General features: G+C 35.8%; 1 protein-coding gene across 1 annotated transcript in view; it reads left to right on the forward strand.

Moving 5' to 3' along the window:
• Positions 1–339: 339 nt before the first annotated feature.
• Positions 340–21,354, forward strand: part of LOC106087416 (plasma membrane calcium-transporting ATPase 3) — a 31,737-nt gene continuing 10,722 nt past the window's right edge. Inside the window, exon 1 of the mRNA XM_059366890.1 lies at positions 340–420. The gene's annotated coding sequence lies outside the window, so the exon portion shown is untranslated. The remainder of the gene's footprint in view (positions 421–21,354) is intronic.

Consider the following 21,354-nt stretch of genomic DNA (forward strand, 5'->3'; position numbering starts at 1 on the left):
GGAAAAAATAGCAGATTGATATCTCAAACACTAGAACAAAACGTTGCAGAGGTAACGTAATCAAATCAAATATGTTTAGTGATAAGATCGTTCGTCTTATTATGTTCTTTTTTTTCGCCAGGCACCCGGGCAAATTTAACTTAAAAAAAAAACGCTGATAATAAAGATTAAGACGCGATGATGGTGATGGTGATGATGTTACTGATACTGAGAGAGACTAAGGCTGCTGTTGTTGGCAAAATCAATGCAGTGTTGAGAATATCAGTTAAGCTGGAGAACAACAACAAAGCGCCACCGAAAATTTCATACAAATATGAGTGGACAAGACTGAAAGGATTTCAGTTGTTTGTTAAATTTAAACGATTGCGGTTAACGATTGGTACGTTTCTTTGCACGGCATATGTATTGAAGAAACAATAAGTGAGTGTTAAATTAATAACCAAAAAAATTAAGGAACAAATTAAAATGAAAAGAAAACATGACTAATAAAAGAGTTATATAACTTAAGTAAATAAAAATGAAAATTTATGAAAAAATAAAATAGTGAATCATTTTAAGAAAATGTATAAATTATGTGAAAAAAAAACTAGGAAAGCTTTAATCAAGAACCTCTAAAGTGCTGAAACAAACAATCTCAAAATGGATTATCTCCTACTAGCATAATGGATTTTTTTTTTTTTGTCTTTCATCATCTTAACTAGCCAACATTGGCAACGACTATAATTAGACATTTTAGTGCAGAGAAAGTGTTAACTAATTTAATTTAATAACTTAATCACACTTTACTATGTGTTATATCAACTCTGATAACTTTTCATTCACAATCGTATAATAAAAACTAATTGAAATGTGTGGAGGCGACATAAATGATTGTAATCATCGACAGAAGAATGATTGAATTGTGTGAAGGGGACATAAATGAACGATGTTATCGACAACAGTTGCTTTGCAAGAACCGTTAGTTGGAAGAAAGTTCAATATTCAACCAGGGTTGCCATTTAATCACTATCCAATACTAATTGATTGAATCGTGTTGGGTTCATTATCCATCCATTATGTAGGATTGTTATTGTTGAGATTGACAAGGAATGCCTCATAGAGCCGTTATTTGAAACAGATTTCAATATTCTAACGAATAGACTTTTTAAGCTCATAAAAAGTATAAGCGTCTTATGTTCGGCTATGCTAAATATTACACAACCTTCACCATGGAACGCATTTGTCAAGTTTTTTGTACAGTTTCTTTTTATAGGCAGAAAAAAGAAGAACAATATATGAAATTAATGACTAAGCCATAATAGGCAACTATAACGAATAGAAATGTCTTTTAATTTTGTATATGTTTGTAGGAGACTTGTGACCTTTTGAGGCTTAAGAAGCAAATTTGGCAGATCAGTTTATAAGGGAGCTATCTCAAGTTAAGAAACGATTTAAACCAACATTTTTATAGCCTTTAAAATTCAAACAAAAAATCTTCCAGCAAAATTTCAACCCAATCGGATAATAATGGCGTCCTCTAAAGGGTTAAGAAATATAATCGGTTTATAGGTTTATATGGCCCGTTATGACCCATTTACAATACCAACCGGCCAACATCAATAAGAAATATTTGGCTCGTTCGAAATCTAGAGTGGTTTCGACAGACGGATGGTCAGTCTGACAAGGCTAAATACTATCATGTCGATGAAGAATTTATATTAAAAATGTGCACGGGAGTCGTGAGCAGGGCTGCGGAGTCGAAGCCGGAGTCGAAGTCGCAGTCGGACTATTAAGCCGGAGTCGGAGTTTGGTTCGGAAGTGAGCACGTTAACCCCGACTCCGAACCGCTATCCGATTCCGGCTTAATACTCCTACTCCGACTTAGACTCCTTCCCGGGGTCGAAGTCGAGGGCTAGACTCCGCAGCCCTGGTCGAGAGTTTTTGTGTCACGCGTGAGTCACGTGATTCGTGAATGAGATCCAAATCCAATCGTGACCGTAATTCAATTAATATTCTTCGTGCGTGACCGTGAGTGAGTGAAATCATGATGACGACACTAATCACGACTCACTAGAAAATCACGACACACGAGACAATCACGAGATACTCACGGACTCACAAGACACTCACGAGACGCTCACGAGACACTCACATAACGAAGAACAACATTTTTTGCAAGCTATCAACGGTATTTTAACGTACAAATCTGTCTACAGGTGCATAAAAATGAAAATATCATACAACTGATTATGCAGAGCTGATACATTTTAAACATAAATATATTCGTACGTTCAAATGCTGTTTGATTTGAGAAGTACTCGTGAGTGCCTCGTGAGACGCGATTTTGTCGTGAATCATGAGTGTATCGTGATTGTCTCGTGAGTCGTGAGTGTTTCGGGAGTCGTGATTTTTTTTGTGAGTCGTGCGTGAGCTTGCCTGAATAAAATGTTCCTCTCGTGAACTTGCGTGAATGTGAACCGAAATAAAAAATCGTGCTTAAGCGTGCGTGAGTGAAAAATTACTCACGCGCACATCTCTAATTTATATACTACCAGGTGTTCCAGGGTGGTTTGAAGTTTGTGCTCAGGTCAAGGCATATGGACTACGGATACTTCTCAGACCGACAATAATTGATTTGTTAATTGTTACAACCAGAGGATAGGTTAAAATAATCTAGTCATACTACTTGTAACACTTTGAAATATTGAGCTGAGACCCTATAAAAATTTAATATAGCTCAATTTTCATTTAGTTTGGCTTTAATTTGGCACAAGGACTTCTGCTATGACACTCAACATCCTTGCCAAGTATTATCTGAATCGGTCAATAAACTGGTATAACCCCATATGAACCGATTCCCGGATATGACTACTTCAATCCCCAGAAACCTCAATTTTCATCTAATTTGGCTGAAACTTGGCACAGGGACATCTGCTATGACTTTCAACATCATTGCCGAGTATGATCCGAATCGGTCAATAAACTGTTATACCCCCCATATAAAACGATACCCAATTTTGACATCTTAAGCCCCCAAAAGCCTCAGTTCTCATCCGATTTGGCTCAAACTTGACGAAAGGACTTCCGTTCTGATTTCCAATTTCAGTGGCGGATATGATCCGAATCGGCCCCCATATAAAGAGACACCCAGTTTTGACTTATTGATCCTGTGGAACGCCGTTCAGACTCGGTAAAAAAAGGAGGCCCCTTATCACTAAACCTTAATCTTGAATCGGATTGCAAATTTGCATTTGATTTTGCCCCTAACATTTCCGTTTTTAACTTTGTACCAAAATCGTACTTTAATCTTCGATACCTTTCGTTTGATACCCATATTGCCTCAATCGGTAAAAATGTCCTGTTGAGGAAATTTTTGGCTTGGGTAGGGTGACCCCCTGGATATTTACGACCAAATTGGTTGTGTTGTTGTTGTTATAGCAGTGGGTTGTGCACTGAGGCGGCAGCCCTTGCCGATGAAGGCCTCGAACGGATCAATCCGGTACGTATCATCGGCTGCCATGGGATTGCGGCTAAATTGGTATTTCGTATTTGTAATCTACTCTTAAATACATTTCCTTTGGCACCAAGCTGTCCTAATCATGCTTAGTTTCAATTTTGGGAGTTTTGTGGAGGGGCACTACCCCAGGTTATTCGACTGAGTATATTCCAGTTTCGTGTTTTGGGATTACCATAAGGATCCAAACAAGATTTCGCTGCATTGGAGCACCCGTTTCCGAGATATAATTTTATTGAAAAAAAAATTCAGATATCAAACAATTAAAAATGCAGTAAATTCGGGTGGGCCGAACTTTAGATACCCTCCCATCAAGAATATTTACTTACTACATTACAAAAAAATCCGTTAAGAATTAGCCATTTATGAGTCCGTAGCAGCTATATGGAAATGTGGTCCGATCTAGAGCAAACTCACCACAAACATCGAGGTCCAAAATTTTGCAAAATCGGGTAATAAATAAACCATTTATGGGTGCAAGACCGTAAATCGAGAGATCGGTGTATATGACAGCTACATACAAACATGATCCAACCAGCACCATATTCGAGAAGAATGTGCAGGGGTCTTTTACAACTCACTCCACTAAGTTTTAGCAAAATTGGCCAATAAATTCGCAATTTGCAATATTGCTCAAAGACCTTAAATCGAAAGATCGGTATACTTGGCAGCTATATTCAAATATAGTCCAATCAAAAGCATACACCATGCGGCCAACGAAGCGCCTAATAGAGCCCACAGTGCCATCGTATAATAAATGTGGCTTCTATGGATCTAAGACCTAAAATCGGGAGATCGGTCTATATAGGAGCTATATCCAGATATTATATGATCTTAACCATATTCGACATGGATGTCGGATGTCCTAAGACAAATCACAGTACCAAATTTCTGCATGATCAGGTAATAAATACGGCTTCTCTGGGCCTTAGACCTTTAATGGGGAGATCGGAATATATGACAGTGTTATCTAAGTATAGTTCGATCTGTACTCATCGACATCCTTATCAGAATTGGTTTGGGGTATTGGTATTGACAAAGAACTTAAATCCAGGGACAAGTTTTCATTGAGGCTTCTAGGAGCACAAAGAATCAAATCCAGTATCAGTTTATGCAGGGCAGCTGACACAAGTTCTTACCAATTCAAACGACCATATTTTTTTGTGAAAATATTTTGTTTTTTGACTCATATGACAAAAATGAATGAAACCACCATGGTGTTTGGCAGCCCTACCACAATGTGATTTATGATGCGATACACAAACATTTTGTTCACTTGGAGGTGTATGAGTTCACCAACAATAGGCACCATCCTATGTTGTTGCAACTAACGAATTAGAACAGCGATGTGACGTGCGAAATTGTGACTGTATGGTGAGGTACTCTCTTTAAGCATACCCAATTAACCGTAAAGAGTTGAACATTAAATAAAATGTTATTCCCAAATGTAACTCTCAAATAAAATGGAATTTTTCTTCTTTATTCCTACTATCTGGCGACATGCAAAATTTCCCAAATAGCTGGCAACCATATAAACATTGAGGATCATCAACAAACAGACTGTTTGCTTTCAGGTGGGTGATCAATGAAATCAAAATTTTTGAATTGAACATTCAGTATTGATTTAAAAACGCACACGGCGGTATAGCGTTGACAGGGAAATCAAAAAGAATTTCCCTTTATCGCTGTTCTCTTCTCAAACAATTTCGTACGGCATCCTCATAATAACCGTTAGAGCTTCATATGGTGAATTGAAAAAAAAAAAATATACACAAAAAACAAAAAAAAAATTGTGCTAGATAAAAAGTGAATTATGGAAAATATTTTTTTATGAATTAAAAAAGGAGCCAAAAAAAATTAATTGTTTGCTTAAATATACAAATGAGTATATAATCCCTATTCTCCCCTTAAAAAAAAGAAAAAAGTTTTTGCTTGGCTATTTTCTGCATTTGTGTGTGAATGTAGGAGTATATGCATTAATGTGCGTATATATACATACATAGCTACATCTCGGCCTCTGGAACAAGTAGCTTCTGGTGATTTATTTTTATTTTCGAAACGTTCCAATCAATTGTTTACATTACATCTGGTGTTTGAATTTCTTAATGTTTACATAAATTTATCAGAATATATACACCAATAGCAACAACAACAACAACTAAAATACGTTTTCCTCTTCATTCGCATCTTCACATCTTTAACATCTGAAAGAGATATGGATAGTCTCTAATAAGCGCAAGTCTCAGAAAATAAAACCACCATCGAGAAGAGATTTTTTGAAAATAACCAACGATATTTTGTTGTTATTTTTGGGTTGTGCTAACTATAATTTTTGACTTCAGGCATTGTTATAAACAAAAAACCAAAATATTGCCATTACATAAGGTTATTGGCAGATAAAAAAAAATCAATTTGCAATGACACTGAAAAAACTGAAATAAAAATCATATGTTGAGGCCTTATCGAGAAATGCATGGGAATAAAATAATGAATAAAAGAAATGTTGCCTTGTTAAATCAGGTGAAGGGGCTACTGCACTTTTATCAAGACATAAGTTCTGGTACCAATGTTTTATGTAGTGGAGTCATGTTTTCCTTTAGCATGATATAAAATCAATCTTCTACTAAATTTTAAATATATAAAATACATGACTAGAAAATCGATTATAAATTACAGCCTTTTAAGAATAAAAGTTAAAAAATACGCGTATAACAGTTATGTGCATATCAGTTATAGTTATAACAGTTATGTGAATAACATTTATGTGTATAACAGTTATGTGTATAACAGTTACGTGTATAACAGTTATGTGTACAACAGTTTTGTGTATACCGGATATTTTTATACCAGTTATGTGTATAACAGTTATGTGTAAAACAGTTATGTTTATAACAGTTATGTTTATAACAGTTATGTTTATAACAGTTATGTGTATAACAGTTGTGGGCATAGAAGTTAAATGTATAACACTAATGTCAATAACAATTATGTGCATAACAGTGATTTACAATTAATCTCCTCTTCAATTTTAAATGCAAGAAACCCTTAACATGAAGCTTTTAACAATTAATGTTGAAAAATACGTGTATAAAAGTTATATATAACAGTTATGTTTAAAGCTGTTATGTGTGCTATGCGTATAACAATTATATCTACAATAATTATGTGTATAACAGTTATATCTACAAAAGTTATGTGTGTAACAGTTATGTGTATAACAGTTATGTGTATAACAGTTATGTGTAAAACAGTTATGTGTATAACAGTTATGTGTATAACAGTTATGTGTATAACAGTTATGTGTAAAGCAGTTAAGTGTATAACAATTATGTGTATCAAAGTCACGAAGGCGCCGTGGAGCGGGGGTGAACAATGTCGCCTATGACGCTGAGCGCCTGGATTCGAATCCTGACGAGAACATCAGAAAAACATTTTTATCAGTGGTCATCTCCCATTGCAATGCTGGCAACGTTTGTGAAACATTAAAGCATATAAAAACTTCAACCTGCGGCACGCCGTTTGGACACTTTGTCTACTAAAAGGAGGTCCCTTTTTATTGAGCTTTAAACTTGAATCGCACAGTTCTCATTGATATGTGAGTTTATGCCCTGTTTCTTAATGATATGTCATATGTTATGTGCATGTAACAGTTACGTGTATACCATTTATATGTAGAACGGTTATATGTACAAAAGTTACGTCTATAACAACATAAGTGTGTATCACTTATGTATACCCATAGTTATTTTAAATGTATTAAAAAACAACTTGAAAAAGGATTACAAATTACAGCTTTAAGAAAAAAGGTAGAAGATAATTTTATTAAAGAGTCTTTGTTTCTATGTGTATAACAGTTATGTGTATAACAATTATGTATATACCTGTTGTGTGTATAACAGTTAAGTGCAAAACTGTTGTGTATAACAGTTATGTGTATAACTGCTAAGTGTTTTAAAGTTTTGAGGCCACCGCGATGCAGAAGTTAGCGACAGTAATGTGTATACCAGTTGTGTATAACGGTTATGTGTATAACGGTTATGTGTGTAACAGTTATGTGTAAAACAGTTATATGTATAACAGTTATGTTTATTACAGTTATGTGTATAACAGTTATATGTATATCAGTTATATGTATAACAGTTATGTGTATAACATGTGTATGACTGATATGTGTATCACAGTTTTGAAGCCACCGCGATGCAGACGTTAGCAAGGCCACCTACGACGCTAAATGTCTGAATCCGAATCCTGGCGGGAGCATCAGAAAAATAGTTTCAGTCATTGGTTATCCCCTTTCAAAGCTGACAGCATTTGGAAGGTATTAACAACTACATTTTCCAAGAACATTCCACTAGTTCCTAGGAGATACTTCTCTCATATCACTGAGTGCAGTCCGACAAAAGTTTAAGCTCAATGATAAGGGGCCTCGTTGTTTATGCCGAGTCCAAACGGCGAACCGCATAGCGACACCACCTTGTAGAGAAGTTTTAACAAGGCAGGATAACTCACAAATGTAGCCAACATTAGTAAGGGGATAACCACTGCTGCATATTTTTTTACGATGTTAACGCAGGGATAAGGTATTAACTCATATAAAAACTCCACCCTGCGTCACGACGTTTGCACACAGCTATAAATTAAAGGTCCCCCTTTATTGAGCTTAAAACTTGAATCGGGCAGCACTGATTGATATGTGAGAAGTTTCTTCCCTTTTCGACAATGATATGTTCGTTGCATTTTGTATACAAGCAAGGTGTATAACAGCTAGTGATAACAGTTTTTTTGTAACATTTATGTTAATATTATTTACTTGTATAACAGTTACGTGTATAAAGGTTACATGTATAACAGATGGGTATATCAGTTGTAACAGTTATGTATATAACAGTTATGTGTATAAAAGTTATGTGCATAACAAGAATGTGTATAACAGTTACATGTATAACAGTTACATGTATACCAGTTATGTTTATAACAGTTATGTTCATAACAATTACATGTATAACAGTTACATGTATACCAGTTACATGTATACCAGTTATGTTCATAACAGTTATGTTCATAACAGTTATGTTCATAACAGTTATGTTCATAACAGTTATGTTCATAACAGTTATGTTCATAACAGTTATGTTCATAACAGTTATGTTCATAACAGTTATGTTCATAACAGTTATGTTCATAACAGTTATGTTCATAACAGTTATGTTCATAACAGTTTTGTTCATAACGGTTATGTTCATAACAGTTATGTTCATAACAGTTATGTTCATAACAGTTATGTTCATAAAAGTTCTGTTCATGGCAGTTATGCGTTCATGGCAGTTATGCGTATAACAGTTGTGTATAAGTGTAATATGTCTAACAGTAATATGTCTAACATATTATATATACCAGCCAGTGTATACAAGTTATTTGTGTCATGTATATTAAATGCATAATAATTACATGTTTAAATTCCAACTGATCCAATAGTTTGATTGGGTTTTTTTTTTGATATAGCTCTGTTACTAACCTGTCGTATTTAAATTTAAACTCATGAGTTTTTAAAACATGAATGTATGTTTATGGTTTTTCTTAAGCATGCCCCTGTGCTTCTTAAATGTCACCCATATCCTATCTGCAAAAGAGATCCAAATTGTCTTGGTAGCCTTCATTATTAGCTTTCTACTACCATGTCTTCAGATAAGATAATTATCTTATAAACAAATACATCGGTTATATGCGAGCGGGAAATCTGCTTATATACACACACAGCAGAACTACTCACTGCCATTCAACAAGATTTTAGTTAAACAGGTGAAATTTATTGTCGCATGACAAATATTGGTGAATACTTTGACGACATTGCAGTGGCAATGATTTCCCACCCCTCAAACGAGATAAAAGGGGAAGTGTGCTAGTAGACGATACAGAAATAGAATAAACCAAAGGAAATAAAATCTGACTATTTTTGCAAATGGGACAAATCAGGCCTTGTTTATTGACTTTTTTTTGTTCGATTCGGTGTTAAATTTGGATTATTTAACCTAAAATAGCCACCTTAGCTTTAGCCATTTACCCACAACACACATGTTTTGAAAGCTTATGCCCAAAATTCACCTCCATGTTACACACCATAACATTATACCACCTGTGATAGTGTAGCTTACCCTTTCTCTATCTCTCTTACTCCACTACTGTGTATTCTTCGAATAAAAAATTATCAATTAACCAGGGCGGACCCTCCCCCTTATCCTGATTTTCAAAAACGCCAGATCTCTGAGATTGGTGCACTGATTTAGGCCAAATTTTGTATTCCAGCTTATGGTACCCCAAAAACACCAAATTGGTTTAACATTTTGGGGTCAAATAACCTGAGGGGGACGCCCCATCCCAAAATCCACCCGAACGGAGAAGTTTACTGGTTGGGACAATATGGGTATCAAATGAATGAAGAAGAGTGCGAACTTCGTCCCCCACTAAAAAATTATCAATTAACAAGGGCGGACCCTCCCCCTTATCCTGATTTTCAAAAACGCCAGACCTCGGAGATTGGTGCACTGATTTAAGCCAAATTTTGTATTCCAGCTTATGGTACCCCAAAAACACCAAATTGGTTTATCATTTTGGGGTCAAATAACCTGGGGGGACGCCCCATCCCAAAATCCACCCGAACGGAGAAGTTTACTGGTTGGGACAATATGGGTATCAAATGAATGAAGAAGAGTGCGAACTTCGTCCCCCACTCCCAAAAACACCAACCAACAGGACACTTTTGCCGCTAAAAACAAAAAAAATGTTGTATTCAAATTTGTGGTGGGGTCACTAAGGGGACCGCCCCACTCTCAAAACCCGTCAAATGGATATATAGATCAATCATGAAAATATGGGCTCAAATAAAAGGAATTTGAGTGTAGAAAACGAAATTGATATCCAAACATATAGGACCAAGTGTTTAAGGGGCATCCCCACCCCCTAAACACACAACTTTAGGTCGTATTTAGTGACCTTGGTAATTTGGGGCTCAAATAAAAGGTATATGAGAGTGGAGTACGAATCTGATAACCACTTTCGGTGCAAAGAGTTCGGCTAATGGAAGGTTTTTAGGAGTACAGAACAAATTTAATATCCACATTAGAGGCAAAATGTTTATAGGGGCGGCCCAATCCCAAAATCCCCCTGGGAATATCGGGCTTAAATAAAGGATTTTAAGAATGGAGAACATTTTACATTAAAACAAAAATGACACAGCGGTCTCATAGACCAACAAAGATCATATATAATTCATATAAAGACATTTAGAAGTAGAATACTAATGGTCAAGCGGCATAAATATATCACTTACCCAGCATTGTTTTTCACTGTTCAGCTAGAATAAAAAGAAAAAATAATAATAAAATATATTAAAAATTAAAAAAATTAAAAAAAATATAAAACAAGTAAAAATAAATAATTTTTGTTTGTTTCTCTTTCGAGACGAGCTCAATGATCGGCGGTTTTCTTTGCAAATGGAAAAGGAAAACCAGAGATCGCAACACACACCAACCACTATGGGACGCGTTTCGTCTTTGTTTAGAAGATTTTTTAACCAACTTAAGTGTGATGGCTTCAAGGGCAGTACGTTGATATGTTGCATTCGTATCGTATTTATTGCGAAAACGCCTCTTTGATACAAATACCCCATTAACCACGCTCGACAACCCTCTCTATTAGCTGTACTTTTTCCCAATGCATGTATTCGTGTAATGACAGATTTTTTTGTATGCAACAATGACCCTGCTTCCATGGTAGTACACGAGCATCTGTTGGAATTTGTATTGATGATTTTTAGACAACGGCTCTCGCTGTTGCTCCGTGTGCCCAGGTTCGAATCCCATTCGGGCTCTGCCGAATTTTGTTTATTTCAGTTTTTTGCCTGTTAGGGCGAAGTTCTTTAAATTTTACAATTTTTGTTTGTTTCTCTTTCGAGACGAGCTCAATGATCGGAGATTGTCATTGTAATTTTCACTCTACTCACGTCTTAGCACACCAGAAGCCAAATGCTTAAAAAAAAACAAGTAAAAGCGTGATAAGTTCGGCCGAACCGATTCTTATATACCCTCCACCATGGATCGCATTTATCGAGTTCTTTTCCCGGTGTCTCTTTTAAGGCAAACTAAGGAAAGGATAAAAGAAAAGAATTGCTATGCTATATCAAATTATGCTCCGATTCGGACCATAATGGAATGAATGTTGGATACCATAGTAGAAGTCATTGTGTAAAATTTCTGCCAAATGCAATAAGAATTGCGCCCTCTGAGGGCTCCTAAAGTAAAATAGGGAGATCGTTTTATAGGGGAGCTGTATTAGGCTATAGACCGATTCAGACCATATTTGACACGTATGTTTAACATCATGGGAGAAGCCGTTGTACAAAATTTCACCCAAATCAGATAATATTGGGTTGCCCAAAAAGTAATTGCGGATTTTTCATATAGTCGGCGTTGACAAATTTTTTCACAGCTTGTGACTCTGTAATTGCATTCTTTCTTCTGTCAGTTATCAGCTGTTACTTTTAGCTTGCTTTAGCAAAAATATGTAAAAAAAGTATATTTGATTAAAGTTGATTCTAAGTTTTATTAAAAATGCATTTACTTTCTTTTAAAAAATCCGCAATTACTTTTTGGGCAACCCAATAATTGCGCTCTATGGAAGCTCAAGCAGTCAAGATCCCAGATCGATTTATATGACAGCTATATATCAGGTTATGGACGGATTTGAACCATACTTTGCTCAGTTGTTGACAGTCATAACAAAATACGACATGCAAAATTTCACCCAAATCGTATAGAATTTGCGACCTCTAAGGCTCAAGAAGTCAAGACCCCAGATCGGTTTACATGACAGCAATATCAGGTTATGAACCGATTTCAGCCATACTTGGCACAATAGTTGAAAATCACAACAAAACACCTCATGCTAAATTTCAGCCAAATCGCATAAAAAATTGCGCCCTGTAGTGGCTTATGAAGTCAAGATCCAAGATCGGTTTATATGGCATCTACATCAAGATATGGACCGATATGGTCCATTTACAATCCCAACCGACCTACACCTATAGGAAGTATTTGTGCAACATTTCAAGCTGCTAGCTGTACTCCTTCGAAAGTTAGCGTCCATAGACAGCAGGACGCACGGACAGACGGACGGACATGGCTAGATCGACATAAAATGACATGACGATCAAGAATATATTGGGTTGCCCAAAAAGTAATTGCGGATTTTTTAAAAGAAAGTAAATGCATTTTTATTAAAACTTTGAATGAACTTTAATCAAATATACTTTTTTTACACTTTTTTTCTAAAGCAAGCTAAAAGTAACAGCTGATAACTGACAGAAGAAAGAATGCAATTACAGAGTCACAAGCTGTGAAAAAATGTGTCAACGCCGACTATATGAAAAATCCGCAATTACTTTTTGGGCAACCCAATATATACTTTATGGGGTCTGAGACGAATATTTCGAGGAGTTACAAACAGAAAGACGAAATTAGTTTACCCCCATCCTATGGTGGAGGGTATAAAAAGATTTTTGCTCTAACTTTTCCAAACCATTTATACTGGAAATCGAAACTTGTGCAATATCCTATTGAATAGTCATCGATAGCAATTAAGGAAGCACACAACTAAATTATGAAATTATGACATTTATTAAGACTTCAAATGTAGATATGCTGCGGATACATAAAGCTATAAGCATTTGTAGCAGCTAAAATTTTAATATAATTTTTAAAATATTTCCTAATAAGAAAAAAAAAAAAAACTTTTTTTTTTGCAATTGAAAATTTAGCTTCCTACCCCATTGAAATCACAAAAAGAAAAGAAAATATTTTCTTTCATTCAATTGCTATTTATTCAATGTATTATTCTTGAATTTTTCCGTATGTTGTGATTAAACCGTGAAATCTTTGGTGTATAGCAGATTTGTAGATTTTATCTCTTCGTTTTTAGTTAGTGTGCACAAAATCAATGGCAAATGTATTGATGAAACTATTTTTAAATACTATTAAGATTTGGTTGGTTTCTATTCCATTGTATTGTTGTTGCTTTTTTTCTTTTTTTTTTGTTATTCACTTTAATTATCTGGAAACACAGAGTGCAGAGTAGTTTTCAAGCAAAAACAAAATTAAAAATCTGTTTATATTTTTGTGTAAAATTTTATTATAAACAAAACTTTAAAACATTTCTAATTTCGAATGCTTTGCGGCGTGGGTTAAGGTGGAAATAATGTGGCATCTATTTACTATGGGATTAATGCAGAGAACAAAAAAGGCACGTGTTTTTTTGGCGAAACATATGAATAAATATTTCAATTGCATTGAGGAATACAGACACTGAAAAAAAATTTTGAAAAAAGATGCAAAAAAAATATTGGGTTGCCCAAAAAGTAATTGCGGATTTTTCATATAGTCCGCGTTGACAAATTTTTTCACAGCTTGTGACTCTGTAATTACATTCTTTCTTCTGTCAGTTATCAGCTGTTACTTTTAGCTTGCTTTAGAAAAAAAGTGTAAAAAAAGTATATTTGATTAAAGTTCATTCTAAGTTTTATTAAAAATGCATTTACTTTCTTTTAAAAAATCCGCAATTACTTTTTGGGCAACCCAATAGAACAAGGGCCTTAAGGTTTATTTAACAACAGATAATGCAAGTGTTCGACAGATAATGCAAGTGTTTCCAATGGGTAATCCATACATTTCACATGAGGTGAGAGAGAGAGAAGCTGCTATTTATGGTGTAAACAAATGCAGCTGTTTGTGATAAAGCATTCGTTAATATTCGTATGAGGTAGACTGAGTTTCTAGCAATCGAAAACATCGCTCCTAACATTCTTATAGAAATGCACTCTCATTGAGCAATGTGCAAATCGTGTATGTATTGGGTTGCCCAAAAAGTAATTGCGGATTTTTCATATAGTCGGCGTTGACAAATTTTTTCACAGCTTGTGACTCTGTAATTGCATTCTTTCTTCTGTCAGTTATCAGCTGTTACTTTTAGCTTGCTTTAGAAAAAAAGTGTAAAAAAAGTATATTTAATTAAAGTTCATTTCAAGTTTTATTAAAAATGCATTTACTTTCTTTTAAAAAATCCGCAATTACTTTTTGGGCAACCCAATATATTGACCGGATTAGGAATAAGCAGAAAAATTAAGATCATACACTTGAAAATTCTTTATAATTATACTCACCACCATAGGATAGGGGTATACTAGTCATTCCGTTTGTAAAAATGAAAATATTGCCCATGAACATTCCACTAAGGAACAGGGGCATATTTCTCACATATCAATGATCACATATCCGATTCAAGTTTAAGCTCAGTGATGCGAGTGCTTGGAGTATTTGAGAGAAAGATTCTTCGAAAAATATATGGACCAGTTTGCGTTAATGGAGCCTATAGGCGACGTATGAACCACGAGCTGTATGGCGACGATAGCATAGTTGCACACATCAAAATATTGGGTTGCCCAAAAAGTAATTGCGGATTTTTAAAAAAAAAAATTAAATGCATTTTTAATAAAACTTGGAATGAATTTTAATCAAATATAAATTTGCCATTTTGTTCGATAACATTTTGCCATCTTCCTGGCAAATTTAGTATTCCACGCTCATAAAACTTCTGGCCTTTATCTGCAAAAAACTGAACCAAGTGCGATTTTATAGCCTCATCATTGCCGAAAGTTTTACCATTTAAGGAGTTCTGCAATTATCGAAATAAATGGTAGTCTGATGGTGCAAGGTCAGGGCTATATGGTGGATGCATCAAAAGTTCCCAGCCAAGCTCACTCAGTTTTTGGCGAGTGACCAAAGATGTGTGTGATCTAGCGTTGTCCTGGTGGAATATGACACCTTTACGATTGACCAATTCTGGTCGCTTCTCCTTGATGGCTGTATTCAATTTGTCCAATTCTTGACAGTAAACATCCGAATTAATCGTTTGGTTCCTTGGAAGCAGCTCAAAATATACCACACCCTTCCAATCCCACCAAACAGACAGCATAACCTTCTTTTGGTGGATATCAGTCTTTGAAATGGTTTGAGCTGGTTCACCATGCTTGGACCATGATCGTTTTCGACTAACGTTGTTGTAAACAATCCATTTTTCATCTCCAGTTATGATTCGTTTTAAAAACGGATCGAATTCATTGCGTTTAAGGTGCATATCACAAGCGTTGATTCGGTTTGTTAAATGAATTTTTTTCAATACATGTGGTACCCATATTAAAATTGACGCTAAACAAAACAAATGTAAACAAAATTTCGCGCACTTTTTTTCTAAAGCAAGCTAAAAGTAACAGCTGATAACTGACAGAAGAAAGAATGCAATTACAGAGTCACAAGCCGTTGAAAAAATTTGTCAACGCCGACTATATTACTACTATATTACCGACAATTACTTTTTGGGCAACCCAATACAACGGCTGCGTTGGCTAGGTCATGTTGTCAGAATGGATGAAGAAGCTCCAGCAAAGAGGTCTTTTGAAGGCAAACACGTTGGTACACGCAAACCGGTAAGACCAAAAGCCCAATGGAAAGATCAAGTGGTGGGAGACACCTCGAAACTTTGTGTCAGAGATTTTAGAATGAGCGCAGAAGATCGAGGCGCTTGGAACGCTATTCTACGTTCGGCTAGTGGAACAAATTTTTTCCATAGTCAATTAAAATAAGTAAATAAGATAAGGGGCCTCCTTTGTATAGCCGAGTCCGAACGCGTGTCGCAGTGCGACACCTCTTTGGAGAGAAGTTTTAAATGGCATAGCAACCACAAATGTTGCCAGCATTAGAAGGGGAAAACCAGCGCTGAAAATTTTTCCATAAGGTCTCGCCCGGATTCGAACCCAGGCGTTCAGCGTCATAGGCGGAATTATTATATTATATTATAATTATAGGAATTATTGATCTAGGACCACATTAAGTATATATTGGGTTGCCCAAAAAATAATTACGGATTTTTTAAAAGAAAGTAAATGCATTTTTAATAAAACTTAGAATGAACTTTAATCAAATATACTTTTTTACACTTTTTTTCTAAAGTAAGCTAAAAGTAACAGCTGATAACTGACAGAAGAAAGAATGCAATTACAGAGTCACAAGCTGTGAAAAAATTTGTCAACACCGACTATATGAAAAATCCGCAATTACTTTTTGGGCAACCCAATATAAGAAATTTGCCCTCTGTTCCTTAATGGCATGTCCATGGGCAAATTTCCATTTGCATTTAGTCATGTCCATCCCTCTATTGCAAGCTTGCTAACTTTCCAAGAAATAAAACTCGGCGCTTGAAATATTTTCCTATAAAATAAGGTCGGTTGGGACAAATCGGTAAATATTTTCATATATAGCTGCCATATAAACCGGTCTCCCGATTTGATCGTCTCGATATCCTGAGTCGATCCAGCTATGTCCGTCCGTCTGGCGAACGCGTAGAGCTAGTCGCTTGAAATTTAGCAAAGATTTTTAATATTGATGTAGGACATTGGGCCATTTCGGTTCATATTTGGATATTGCTCCCATATAAACCGATCTCCCGATTTGACTTCTTGAGCCCCTGGAAGCCACAGTTTTTGTCCGATGTGGCTGAAATTTTGCACATAGCGTTGTGTTATGACTTCCAAAAACTGTGCCAAGTGCGGTCCAAATCGGTCAAGAACCTGATACAGCTCCCATATAAACCGATCTCCCGATTTGATTTCTTGAGCCCCTGGAAGCCTCAATTTTCATCCGATTTGGCTAAAATTTTCCACGAAGTCTTCTGTTATGACTTTCAACAACTGTGCCAAGTACGGTCTAAATCGGTTTATAACCTGATATAGCTCCCATATAAACCGATTTCCCGATTTGATTTCTTGAGCCCCTGGAAGCCTCAATTTTCATCCGATTTGGCTGAAATTTTACACGAAGTGTTATGACTTCCAACAAATGTCCCAAATACGGTCCAAATCGGTCAGGAACCTGATATATTTCCCATATAAACCGATCTCCGGAAGGAGATAAACCGATCTCCGGGGCTCCTCAAGAAGGAGTCCCTAGAAGCCTCAATTTTCATCCGATTTGGCTGAAATTTTGCATATAATGTTCTGTTATGACTTCCAACACCCGTGCCAAGTACTGTTCAAATCGGTATATAACCTGATATAGCTCCCATATAAACCGATCTCCCGATTTGACTTCTGGAGCCCCTGGAAGCCGCCATTTTTGTCCAATTTGGCTGAAATTTTACTCTTTTATGACTCTCAACAACCAAATCGGTCCATAACCAGATAAAGCTTCCATATTTTAGCAGAATCCATGGAGGTGGGCATCCAAAGTTCGGCCCGGCAGAACTTAACGCCTTTTACTTGTTTTAAAATATTTTTTTTTTTTTTTTGTCGCAGCACAAACAAAAATTCGAAAAAAAAACTCAAAACTGTATGTCCTATAAGAATTAACAATGATGTTGATGGAATCTTGGATAATTACTTTAAATGCTTGTTTGTTTTCTCTATTTGATGGATTTATGAATATTTGATTTTGACCATGTCAAAAGTTTATTTTCAACATTATAATCATGCAAGCACAACAAACAAATTTTTGCCCAAGAACATTGCAAGTAAAGGAACAGACTTCTATATCTATCAGTGTTATAGATAGTAATATTGGGCAAAATTTTAATGGCAAACTTTTGTTTAATAAATAAAAGAAAGAAAAAAATTTAACAAAATTTCTTTTATAGAAATAAAAGTTTGACAAAATTTATCAGAGAAATAAAAATTTTATCTAAATAAGTTTGGAAAATAAAATTTTGTCAAAATTTGAGAACGTTTTATTTTCTTATTTTCACAAAATTTTCTATAGTAAAATTGTGGACAAAATCGTATAAAGGGGTTTCCAATAGGCACTCGACAACTTTGAATTTATGTTATGAACGCACTCTTACACTAATAATCGAACTGTCACTGCCAATTTATTCAATAAACTTAACATTTTCATGATGGTAAAGTATATGAATGAAAAACATACAGTGGGAATGAATCGAAAAAAACACGTCAAAAATATGCCGTGTGAGTATGAAATTTGGAATGGTAGGAGCTAAGATCCTAGCGAGATCGTGTGCAAAATGTCAAGGCCCTAGGTTGTCCGAGCGTTCTTTGGCAGGTCCCTAAAGTTGTTGGGGTTGGGGAACGTTTTGGATCATACTTGGCATGGATGTTGGAAATCATAACTCAAGTCCTTGTTCCGAATTTCAGCAAAATCGGATGAAAATTGAGGCTTTAAATGGCTCAAGAAGTCAAATTCAGGGATCGGTTTATATGGGGGCTATATCTGTTTCTAGACCGATTCGGATCATACTTGGCATGGATGTTAGAAGTCATAACTCAAGTCCTTGTTCCAAATTTCAGCAAAATCGGACGAAAATTTAGGCTTTTAAGGGCTCAAGAAGTCAAATCCAGGGATCGGTTTATATGGGGGCTATATCTGTTTCAAGACCGATTCGGATCATACTTGGCATGGATGTTAGAAGTCATAACTCAAGTCCTTGTTCCAAATTTCAGCAAAATCGGATGAAAATTGAGGCTTTAAAGGGCTCAAGAAGTCAAATCCAGGGATCGGTTTATATAGGGGCTATATCTGTTTATAGACCGATTCGGATCATACTTGGCATGGATGTTAGAAGTCATAACTCAAGTCTTCGTTTCAAATTTCAGCAAAATCTGATGCAAATTGAGGCTTCTTAGGGTTCGAGAAGTCGAGTACGGGAATCGGTTTATATGGGGGCTACATCTGTTTATAGACCGATTCAGATCATATATGGCATGGATGTTGGCATGTCATAACTCAAGTCTTTGTTTCAAATTTCAGCAAAATCGTATGAAAATTCAAACTTCTAGGGGCTAAAGAAGTCATATCCGGAGATCGGTTTTTATGGGGGCTATATCCAAATCTGAACCGATATGGCCCATTAGCAATCCCCAACAACCTACATCAATAAGAAGTATCTATGCAAATTTCAAGCGGCTAGCTTTACGCGTTCGACCGCTATCCTGATTTCGACAGATGGACGGATGGACATGGCCAGATAGACAAAAAATGTCGAAACGATCCAGAGCATATATAATTAATGGGGTCGCAGATCAATATTTCAAGATATTACAAACGGAATGACTGGATTAGCTACCCCCATCTTATGGTGGTGGGTATAAAAATTCAATTAAAAAATTCAATCACGATAGTAACTGAAACAAGTAAAAGCGTGCTAAGTTCGACCAGGCCGAATCTTACATACCCTCCACCATGGATCGCATTTGTCGAGTTCTTTCCCTGGAAAAAAAAAATAATTGCCATGCTATATCAAGTTATGGTCCGATTCGAACCATAAACGAATTGAATGTTTGAGATCATAGTAGAAGTTTTTTTTTTTATTTTAGCCAATTCGAATAAGAATTGCGTCCTTTAGGGGCTCAAGAAGTAAAATAGGTAGATCGGTTTATATGGGAGCTGTATCAGGCTATGGACCGATTCAGACCATATTTGACAAGTATATTGAAGGTCCTGGGAGAAGACATCATACAAAATTTCAGCCAAATAGGATACGAATTGCGCCCTCTAGTGGCTCAAAAAGTCAAGATGCAAGATCGGTTTATATGCCATCTATATCAGGTTAAGGACCGATTTAGACCATACTTATCAAAGAGTTGGAAACTATAACAAAACACCTCATGCAAAATTTCAGCCAAATCGGATAAGAATTACGCCCTCTAGTGGCTCAAGAAGTCAAGATTCCAGATCGGTTTATATGGAAGCTATACCAGGTTATGGACCGATTAAGACCATACTTAGCACAGTAGTTAGAAATCATAACGAAACACTCCAGGCAAAATGTCAGCCAAATCGGATAGGAATTGCGCCCTCTAGAGGCTGAAGAAGTCAAGACCCCAGATCGGTTTAAATGGCAGCTATATCAGGTTATGGACCGATTTGAACTATTCTTAGCATAGTTGTTGGAAATCATAACGAAACACGACAGGCAAAATGTCAGCCAAATCGGATAGGAATTGCGCCCTCTAGAGGCTGAAGAAGTCAAGACCCCAGATCGGTTTAAATGGCAGCTATATCAGGTTATGGACCGATTTGAACTATTCTTATCATAGTTGTTGGAAGCCATAACAAAACACCTCATGCTAAATTTCAGCCAAATCGGATAATAATTGTGTCCTCTTGTGGCTCAAGAAGTCAGGATTCCAGATTTGTTTACATGGCAGCTATATCAGGTTATGGACCGATTTGATCTATTCTAAGCATAGTTGTTGGAAGTCATAACAAAATACATCATGCAAAATTTCATCCAAATCGGATAAGAATTGCGCCTTTTAGTGGATTTAGAAGTCAAGATCCAAGATCGGCAGCTATATCAAAACATGGACGGATATGGCCCTACACTAATAAGAAGTATTTGTGCTAAATTTCAAGAGGCAAGCTTTACTCTTTCGAAAGTTAGCGTGCTTTCGACAGACGTACGGACGGACGGACATGGCTAGATCGACTTAAAATGTCATGACTATTATGAATATTTATGCCCTTTATGGGGTCTTATACGAATATTTCGAGGAGTTACAAACAGCATGACGAAATTTTTATACCCTCATCCTATGGCGGAGGGTATAAAAAAGTTTAGATTCAATTAAAAAATTATTGAATCAATTAATTGTTTAATTGAAAATGGTAAAAAATCAGAAATGATTGATTCAATTAATTTTTTAATTGAAAATGTTTTTATTTTCAATTAAATTCTTAATTGAAAAAAATTTCATGATATATTTTCTGTGTAGAGAAATTTCCCATGCCCGTAAGCTGCAGATTTGT

Source organism: Stomoxys calcitrans, chromosome 4, assembly GCF_963082655.1.
Source record: "Stomoxys calcitrans chromosome 4, idStoCalc2.1, whole genome shotgun sequence".
Taxonomy (NCBI): Eukaryota; Metazoa; Arthropoda; class Insecta; order Diptera; family Muscidae; genus Stomoxys; species Stomoxys calcitrans.